We start from the raw sequence: 9343 nt of genomic DNA, 5'->3' as shown, positions 1-9343 counted from the left end.
AAAAAAAAAAAAAAAAAAAAAAAAAAAAAAAGAAAGAGAGAAAAACAAGTTCTTTTAAATCTCTAGGTGAAAATAAAGTAATTTCTCATACACAGCCAAGTCAACTGCGTACCAGAGTACCGAGCACAGTTTCCACATCACAGGCTTAAGCTCTGGGGTAAAAGCATTTTCTTTAACCAGGTGTCTGTTAATTCACTCATATCAAAGAGAAAACTTGGCTGGGTGTGGTGGCTCATGCCTATAATCCCAGCACTTTGTGAAGCCAAGGTGGGTGGATGGCTTGAGTCCAGGAGTTAAGAGACCAGCCTGAGCAATATGGTGAAACCCTGTCTCTATTTAAAAAAAAAAAAAAAATAGTCTGGGCACGGTGGCTCACACCTGTAACCCCAGCACTTTGTTAGTCCGAGGCAGGCGGATCACGAGGTCCGGAGTTCGAGACCATCCTGGCTAACACGGTGAAACCCCATCTCTATTAAAAATACAAAAAATTAGCCGGGTGTGGTGGTGGGTGCCTGTAGTCCCAGCTACTCGGGAGGCTGAGACTGGAGAATGGCATGAACCCAGGAAGGCAGAGCTTGCAGTGTGCCGAGATTGCACCACTGCACTCCAGCCTGGGCGACAGACGGAGGCTCTGTCTTAAAAAAAAAAAAAGAAAAAAAGAAAAAAAAAAGGCCAGACACAGTGGCTCATGTCTGTAATCCCAACACTTTGGGAGGCCAAGGCACATGGATCCCGAGGTCAGGAGATCGAGAGCAGCCTAGCTAACGCAGTGAAACCCCATCTCTACTAAAAATACAAATTAGCCAGGCGAGGTGGCGTGCGCCTCTAATCCCAGCTACTCGGGAGGCTGAGGCAGGAGAATCACTTGAATCAGGGAGACGGAGCTTGCAGTGAGCTGAGATCGCGCCACTGCACTCCAGCCTGGGCGACAGAGCGAGGCTCTGTCTCAAAAAAAAGAAAAAGAAAAAAAAAACTATCTGGGTGTGGTGGTGCATGCCTGTAGCCCCAGCTACCAGAAGGCTAAGGTGGGAGGATCGCTTGAGCCTGGGAGATCGAGGCTGCAGTGAGCTGTGATCACACTACTGCACGCCAGCCTGGGCAACACAGTGAGACCACATCTCAAAAAAAGAAAGCAAAGAAAGCAAAGAAAACTCTTCATTAGAAACTGAACATGCGCCGGCCGGGCGCGGTGGCTCAAGCCTGTAATCCCAGCACTTTGGGAGGCCGAGGTGGGCGGATCACGAGGTCAGGAGATCGAGACCATCCTGGCTAACACAGTGAAACCCCGTCTCTACTAAAAAAATACAAAAAACTAGCCGGGCGAGGTGGCGGCGCCTGTAGTCCCAGCTACTCGGGAGGCTGAGGCAGGAGAATGGCGTAAACCCGGGAGGCGGAGTTAGCAGTGAGCTGAGATCTGGCCACTGCACTCCAGCCTGGGTGACAGAGCGAGACTCCTTCTCAAAAAAAAAAGAAAAAAAAAAAAAAGAAACTGAACATGCTTGCTAGGAATGATATTCAGGGCACAGGGCAATTCCTTACAGGGGCACATGCCCAAGGGCATTGCTGCCACCAGATGGGAAGTTGTGACTTTTAGGGAGGAGACTGAGGGCAGGACGCAGGACATGGAGACACACATTCTGGTCTGTCTGACTATGGAGCTCTGTCCACACCCAGGCTGCCCGCTGGCTCCCAACCACCATCCCCAGTATCTGGTGTCTGTCTCTCACAGGTGTAGGCTTCTCTCTCTGGAGTCTGTCTGCTGGCCATGGACCTGGCTATTCGGGGCAGGCCCATCCTGCCCGCCTCCCCACACTCTCTCAAGCCTCTGTCTGAGCACTGCAGGTTTTGTAGTGTTCCCTAGTCTGCCTGTGAGAGGCCAGGCTGACTGAAGAGCTCCTGACAAAGCCACCAGGACCCACTGCTAAGGGGGTCGGTCCAGGGTCATTGCCAGGCTGGGATCTGAGGTCCCCACACACAGGGGCGGGAACTCCCCAGCCATAAACTCTGATGGGGGTACCAGTGTGGACTCCAGCCTCTTACACGGCGGAGGGAGCATGCCACTATGGATGCTGAGCAGCAGGAGGTCAGGGGCCCCGCTTTCATAATGTGCCATCCCAGAAGCCCCGCAGCCAGGATCTGGACCTCTCTGACATAACTCCAGGTCACAGGGACCCAGGTGTCAGGGACGGAGGGACCTGGCCACCTGCCTTATTAGCTCCAAGGCTGCTGGCTTCATGTCACAGTCTGTACAACAGCTGGTGGCATGAGCAGGGCGAGGATCAGCACTCAGCATGACTTCCTAGAACTCTAGGGACTTAGGGGCTGAGGACTTCCCAGGTGAAAGACCATACCTGGGGCAGCCTGGCCAAACAGGGACAATTGGTCACCATGGAATCAATGGACAGGCCCAAGAATGGATGGGCACATGAGGTCACCCAGGTCCGGCAGCTTCCACTGAAGGAGGCTGTAATAGGTTGAAAGATGTCCCTCACCCTGCAAAAGATACGTCCAGTGCCCTAACCCTGGAACTCTCCGAATGTGACCTTATTAGGTCTTTGCAGACATAATTAAGGATCTTGTGATGAGATCACTCTGAATAACCTGGGTGTGTCCTAACTCCAATGACAGGTGTCCTTATGAAGGAGGCAAAGGGAGTTCTGACACGGAGAAGAGGAGGCCATGTGAAGATGAAGATTGATATTGGCGTGATGCAGCCACACTCCAAGGAACACCTGGAGCCGCCAGAAGCCAGAAGAGGCAAGGAAAGACCCCCATCCAGAGCCGTCAGAGAGCACAGTCCTGCCGACACCTTGATTTCAGACTTCTGGCTTCCAGGACTCGGAGAATAAATTTCTGTTGTTTTAAACTGCCCAGTTTGTGGTAGTGTGTTATAGCAGCATAGAAACTAATAGAGACTGGTCTAGCACCCTCGACAGAATGGGTGTGTTGTGTGGGGCTCTCCTGATCCCTAGTGATGGGGAGTCAGAGGACTGCTCAGTGTCTGAACAGAGGGTTGGAGAAGCTGTGTTGTCCTGAAGAACCAGCAGTCCCCACTTGGCAGAAAGGGACCCTGAACTCGTGGGAGGTGGGGGCTGAGGGGCGCCTGCTGGCCATGTGCTAAGAGCATCTTCGGATTGGTCCCCAGATGCCCTGCTCCCACGGGTGGCTCCTCTGCTGCAACAAGAACTTGCCTCCCAGCACCAGATACAGCAGGTGGGAGCTGTGGACCATGGCTGAGTCTCTTCGTCTCCTCGATCTGCTCCCAGGATGCACTGTCCAATTATCCCACCTGTAGGTGGGTGACATCTCAGCCATGGACCCATGATCTGAGGCTGAGCAGAGCAAACACAATCGAGGCTCTGGGTCCCAGGCCCCAGGCGCCCATCCTTGATGGTGCATTACAGCTCTCCCAGGCTGTTCTGACAATGATTGCCCATCTGCCCCAGGTGAGCATGCTTGTACCTGGGTGCTCGCCCAGCCTTTCTAGTTGCCCTCAGGGCTTCTGGTGTTGAGAACAGGATGCAGAGCTACCAATTTAGGGGGACTGAGGGGTTAACGTGGCCAAGGCTGAGCCCTGTAGAACTGCAGAGCAACAGCACACACAGGAAAGCTATTGAGGTTCCAAATCCTCATGGAGGTTGGACACGGCACAGTGAGGTCTTATTTGCCCAAGAGAATGTGACAGGAAGCCGCTGGGCACGGTGGTGCATGCCTGTAATCCCAGCTACTCGGGAGGCTGAGGCTGAAGAATCGCTTGATCCCGGGAGGAGGAGACTGCAGTGAGCCGAGATCGCGCCACTGCACTCCAGCCTGGGCAATAAGAGCAAAACTCCATCTCAAAACAACAAAAACAACAACAATAAAAAAAAAAAGAAAAACAGAGTGTGCAGAGAAGTCAACGTTGGTGGCCCTGAGGTGTGGAGGACACAGGCTAGTACCCAACTCAGCGCGGCTCCACCTCTCTGAGCCACAGACCAACCTCACCCACACTGACAGTCCCAGGGGACACAGACTGTAGCCCTTATGTCCAATTCCACACTGTGCACGCAATGGGAAGAACAGTGCACCACGCATTGTATAGCAGAAGAAATGTCCTCTGAGTGCAGGCACAGCTCCCTCCTGTGCCTGTCCTCCCCACAGTGCCTCCACCCTCAAGGATTAGCAAGCTTCAACCCTCGCAGGACATCCACTGTGTCAGGGCCAAACGGTGCTACATCCTGCTCTAATAGTGAGTGAAGTAGCGGGCCGCAGACAAGAAGAAATGAACAAGGAGACAGTTTAAAAGAGAAAAAGACGTGAAGAACATCAGCCAGGGAGCAGCGCGAGGGCGCCGGGGAGGGAGGCAGCGGATTCTTCGGGTCTCTGTGAGGAGCGGGCATGAAACCGGTCTGGAGACAAGGTAAGGGAAGAGCAAGTGCAAAGGCCAGGATGCGGGGGCAGAGGCGGTAGGGAGGCCGGCGTCGGCCTCGGCTAGCAGGTGGGCTTGACTCCGAGAGCCGCAGGCCGCCAGGATGCGTCCCGGGCCTGGAGCCTCCCCTCGCGGGCTTCAATGACACCCAGCATGGAAACGCGGGGGCCAGAACTACAGCAGCCCGTCCCGCCCGGAACTCAAGGTCGCGACTGCTGTGGCCGGTCCGGACCCGGAGCGCGAGGACCGGAAGTGCGCGGCGTCACGCCTCTGCCCCGGGCCCCGCCCGCGGAGGTGGAGAAGGGACTGGGGTCGTGGCCGCGCTATGTGCCGGGAGGTCCCCGCCTCGCAGGCCGAGGTTGCGGGTCCACGCAGAATGCCACTTACTCGCTGGAGGCGGCCCGCACGGGTCCCCTGGTCCCCGCCCCGCATGCAGCGCGGAGCCGTCCTCCCGCCACCTCCGGGCCGACGCGGCACTGAGGGACCCGGGCCACAGCAAGCGCAGGCGAGAACCCGCGCGGGGACTGCTGGGAAACGTAGTCCCGTCTTGTCCCGCTTTGGCGCTGCAGAGAAAGCGGTGTAGCGGGAGGCTTGGGTTTCCGTTGTCGTAGAAACAGAGGCCGGCCACACCTAAAAGGCAGGGAGCGGCTGCGTCGTCGCCAAGGAAACGGCGTTCCGGACAGGGCCGTAGAGTCCCGCCCATTCCTCCGCGTCAAAGCATGTGATTGGTCATGATGATGCTTGATAGCCTCCTTCTCCCAATCTGATTTCTTTTTTTTTTTTTTTTGAGGCGGAGTTTCGCTCTGTCGCCCGGACTGGATGCAGGTGGCCAGATCTCAGCTCACTGCAAGCTCCGCTCCCGGGTTTACGCCATTCTCCTGCCTCAGCTCCCCGAGTAGCTGGGACTACAGGCGCCCGCCACCTCGCCAGCTAGTTTTTGTATTTTAGTAAGGGACGGGGTTTCACCGTGTTAGCAGGATGGTCTCGATCTCCTGACCTCGTGATTCGCCCGTCTCGGCCTCCCAAAGTGCTGGGATTACAGGCTGAGCCACCGCGCCCGGCCCCAATCTGATTTCTTAATCTGATTTCTAAGAGGTCCCAACGCGGAAACGACTTGCCGCTCGCAGCCTCCCCTCGGGTGGGAGGGTTGGGCTCTCCTGGTGAGCGCGTTGCGAGTCAGACCGATAACATCAGAATCTGGGAGTGGGCCCGAGCATCTGCGCGTCAAAAGTCCTCAGTTGAGTCTATTTTTTTGTTTGCTTTTTTGAGACAGGGTCTCTCGCTCTGTCGCCCAGGTGAATGCAGTGACATCATCACGGTTCACTGCAACCTAGACCTCCTGAGCTCAAGCGATCCTCCCACTTCAGCCTCCAGAGTAGCTGGTAACACAGGCGCGCGCCACCACGCCCGGCTAATTTTCTTTCTTCTTTCCCTCCCCCTCCCTTCTTCTTCCCACTATCCAGCCCAGGCTGGTCTCGAACTCCTGTACTGAAGCGACCCTCCCACCTCACCCTCCCGAATAGCTGGGACTATAGGTGGGAGCCACTATGCCTGGATCGTTTTTTTATTTTTATTTATTTCAGAGATAGGGTCTCCGTATGTTGCCCAAATTGGTCTGGAATTCCTGGGCTGAAGCGATCCTTGTGCCTCAACCTTCCAAATTGCTGGGACTACAGGCTTGAGCCACTGCACCGGGCCCCTAGTTGATTCTAACATGTGCAGCCCCGTTGGGGAACCACGGCCTCCCCAGCCCCTTTGGGTGTTGTGGACTCTAGGGCCCTCCCAGGTAGGATGAACTGGTCAGGCCTTCTACCCATTTGTCACCCAGCTCCTGCCCTCCATAGGGACATCTAATTTTGTTGGCCAGTCCAGCACATATATACGACCCAATTTGCCCTACCTTTCTGCCTCCACTGCATCTGCTTCAGGGATGCTGGGACTGTCCCACTCTCTTTCTCCATCCTTTGGGTGTCGACATGGAAAGCCTTGTCAAGAGGTCTAGTTCACTGCCCAAGTACAAAACTCAGGGCTCACCAGGCTCATTGAGGGCGAGCAGGAGGCTGAAGGGCACTTGGAGGGCTGCCCAGCTTGTGGGTCCCTTGGTGGCTGAAGAGAGTTGCACAGGAAGGCCTTGACAATTGTCACAGATAAAGGAGCGCAGATGTGTGACAGGTTCAGCCACTGGCCCCAATTGGGACAGAAGTAGGATGTATTTATTTATTTATTTTTTTGAGACACAGTCTCACTCTGTTGCTCAGGCTGGAGTGCAGTGGCCGCGATCTCAGCTCACTGCAACTTCCGCCTCCCAGGTTCAAGCAGTTCTCTGCCTCAGCCTCCTGAGTAGCTGGGATTATAGGTACCCACAACCACGCCCGGCTAATTTTTCTATTTTTAGTAGACATGGGGTTTCACCATCTTGGCCAGGCTGGTATTGAATTCCTGACCTCATGATCCACCCGCCTCGGCCTCCCAAAAGTGCTGGGATTACAGGCGTGCGCCACTGCACCTGGCCTGACACCAGTAGGGTTTCCCCCGCCTGTGGGTGCGCTGCTACTGGAGGGGTCTTGAGCCCATGTGGGAGAACTTACCACTCCCAGGCACAGAAAGGGCCTCCCTCTGGAGTGAAGCATCTGGTGGTACCACAGGCCTAGCCACCCCACAAAGGCCTTGTCCCTGCAGGGCTGGCATGGGTTGACTGGCAGCCCTGGAGTGGAGTTTGAAGCACCAGTCAAAGGCCTTACCACTTGGCAGGCATAGGTGTGGGGGACTTGTCTGGAGGGGACTGGCTATGGGGTCTGTGACAGTCTGTAGGTTTTCTTTACTTCTTTTTTGAGACGGAGTCTCCCTCTGTCGCCCAGGCTGGAGTGCAGTGGCCGGATCTCAACTCACTGGAAGCTCCGCCTCCCGCGTTTACTCCATTCTCCTGCCTCAGCCTCCCAAGTAGCTGGGACTACAGGCGCCCGTCACCGCGCCCGGCTAGGCTTTTGTATTTTTTAGTAGAGACGGGGTTTCACTGTGTTAGCCAGGATGGTCTCGATCTCCTGACCTCGTGATCCGCCCGTCTCGGCCTCCCAAAGTGCTGGGATTACAGGCTTGAGCCACCGCGCCCGGCCAGCTTTCTTCACTTCTACACAAGCCTGTTGTCTAAGTGACCCTGCAGGGTTCTTGCAGGGGCAGCACCAGAGAAGCATCTTGTGACAACGGTCACACAGGAGCGATTTCAGGAACAAGACTCTGAACCAGGCAAGGACCTGGAGAGGAAGCTCCAGTGGGGCGCCCCCGCAAGGGGTCCGACTTTACCAATCCCACAGGTCCCCAGGCTAGGGCTCATTCTATGTCTGCAGGCCTGGGACCCTGCACCCTGGAGAGTTGTCCTGCTACCGGCCATCCCTCCGCAGAGGTCCCCCTCTCGGCTCTATGCTGTCCTCAGCAAAGGGCCTCTACTCCATTTCAGGCCTCTTCTGAGGGCCCGGGCAGCTTACTGCGAAGCAGCCTCAGGGGATGGAGCCTTCAGCAGGGCATCTTGGCTCCCCAACACAGAATCCTGGTTGTAGGATCTGGAAGAACAGAGGAGAAATGGAAGTTGGCAGTTCCCAGGAGGGGAGAAGGTGCTGGTGAGCCATGAAAGCAAACCCCAGTGGCTGAAGCATCCTGAAATACTTGGCCAAATTTCCTTAAGAATCTGTGTGTGTGTGTGTGAGATGGAGTCCCATTCTGTCACCCAGGCTGGAGTGAAGTGGTGCGATCTTGGCTCACTGCAACCTCCACCTCCTAGGTTCAAGTGATTCTCTTGCCTCAGCCTCCCAAGTAGCTGAGACTGCAAGCGCCCGCCACCACGCACAGCTAATTTGTATTTTTAGTAGAGATGGTGTTTCACCGTGTTAGCCAGGATGGTCTCGGTCTCCTGACCTTGTGATCCACCACGCCCAGCCCTCTTCTGTCTCTTATAAGGACACTTGCCATTGGATTTAGGGTCTACCCCACTAATCCAGGATGCTCTTGTCTTGGGATCCTTGACTAATTTACATCTGCAAAGATTTTTTTCCAATAGGTCACATTCACTGGGTGTGGGTATTAGGGCATGAACTTATCTTTTGGGGGCCGCCATTCAATCCATTATAGGTGGGCATCCCATGGAAGCAGATAGTGGCTGGGCCAAAGTAGCCCATGAAGGATCAACCATGGGCACAAGATCAGGTTTGGGATATTGCAGGCCCAGGCTTGGCTCTGCCAGGCAACTGGGTGGACTGAATCCAGCGCACTCCAAACGAGTTGATAATCAGGTTGGTGACGTCAACAGACAACCAAAGTGCCAGTAAGGGCATTAAGGAAGACCAGGAAGGAGCCCACCTAGCCCCTCCTGCAACCACGCAGACCCCAGTGAGAGCCTCAAGGCTGCTAGTCTGCACAGGATGGAGGGCAGCGGTAAAGGCCATTGGGTGGTGGCAGTTGGCCGTGCCCCTCACCAGAGGCTGAGGTCTGACCCCCTGACCAGGCCAGCTTCAGGGCATGTGTCCTTTCCTGAGCTGTAACTGACCATAGTCCAAGGCGCCCACTGTAGGGAGTCCTCAGCAGTAGCCAGACAGAAATGCCCCTGGATTGGGGTAAGAAGAGCCTTTACAGGCAGGCAGTGAAGAAACACAGCTGCTGGGCATCTACTATGGGCATGCCTCAGGGGTGGGAGTAGAGGGCAGGCATAGCCCCGGGACCTGGGTCAAGTGGCTGGGCCCTTGGGATCCCGAGTTGGAGGGATACCCCCTTGGAGGCAGAGGTGGGCATCAGAGACAGGGCGGCCCCAGGTGGTCCTGGAGTCTGGCCTCGTGAAGGCCACGTCTATGCATGCTGCAAGTAGACATACAGTCAACAGTGGTCGCTACCTCTGGAAACCCAGTTCTGCTCATGAGACTAGGTCTAACAAGCTGGGACAGGCAGAGG

The 9343-nt window shown here is 55.5% G+C and overlaps 1 protein-coding gene across 2 annotated transcripts in view; it reads right to left on the bottom strand.

The window, feature by feature from the left end:
- The window catches only part of ZNF837 (zinc finger protein 837), an 11302-nt gene extending 6246 nt beyond the window's left edge, over nucleotides 1–5056 (bottom strand). For both annotated transcript variants that reach the window (XM_017850673.1, XM_017850675.1), the window contains exon 1: nucleotides 4796–5056. The gene's annotated coding sequence lies outside the window, so the exon portion shown is untranslated. The remainder of the gene's footprint in view (nucleotides 1–4795) is intronic.
- Between the last annotated feature and the right edge of the window lie 4287 nt (nucleotides 5057–9343).

The sequence above is a fragment of the Rhinopithecus bieti genome, unplaced genomic scaffold, assembly GCF_001698545.2.
Source record: "Rhinopithecus bieti isolate Rb0 unplaced genomic scaffold, ASM169854v2 scaffold_32008, whole genome shotgun sequence".
NCBI lineage: Eukaryota > Metazoa > Chordata > Mammalia > Primates > Cercopithecidae > Rhinopithecus > Rhinopithecus bieti.
Note: the sequence above shows the minus strand (reverse complement) of the source record. Positions and strands in the feature narration are given on the sequence as shown.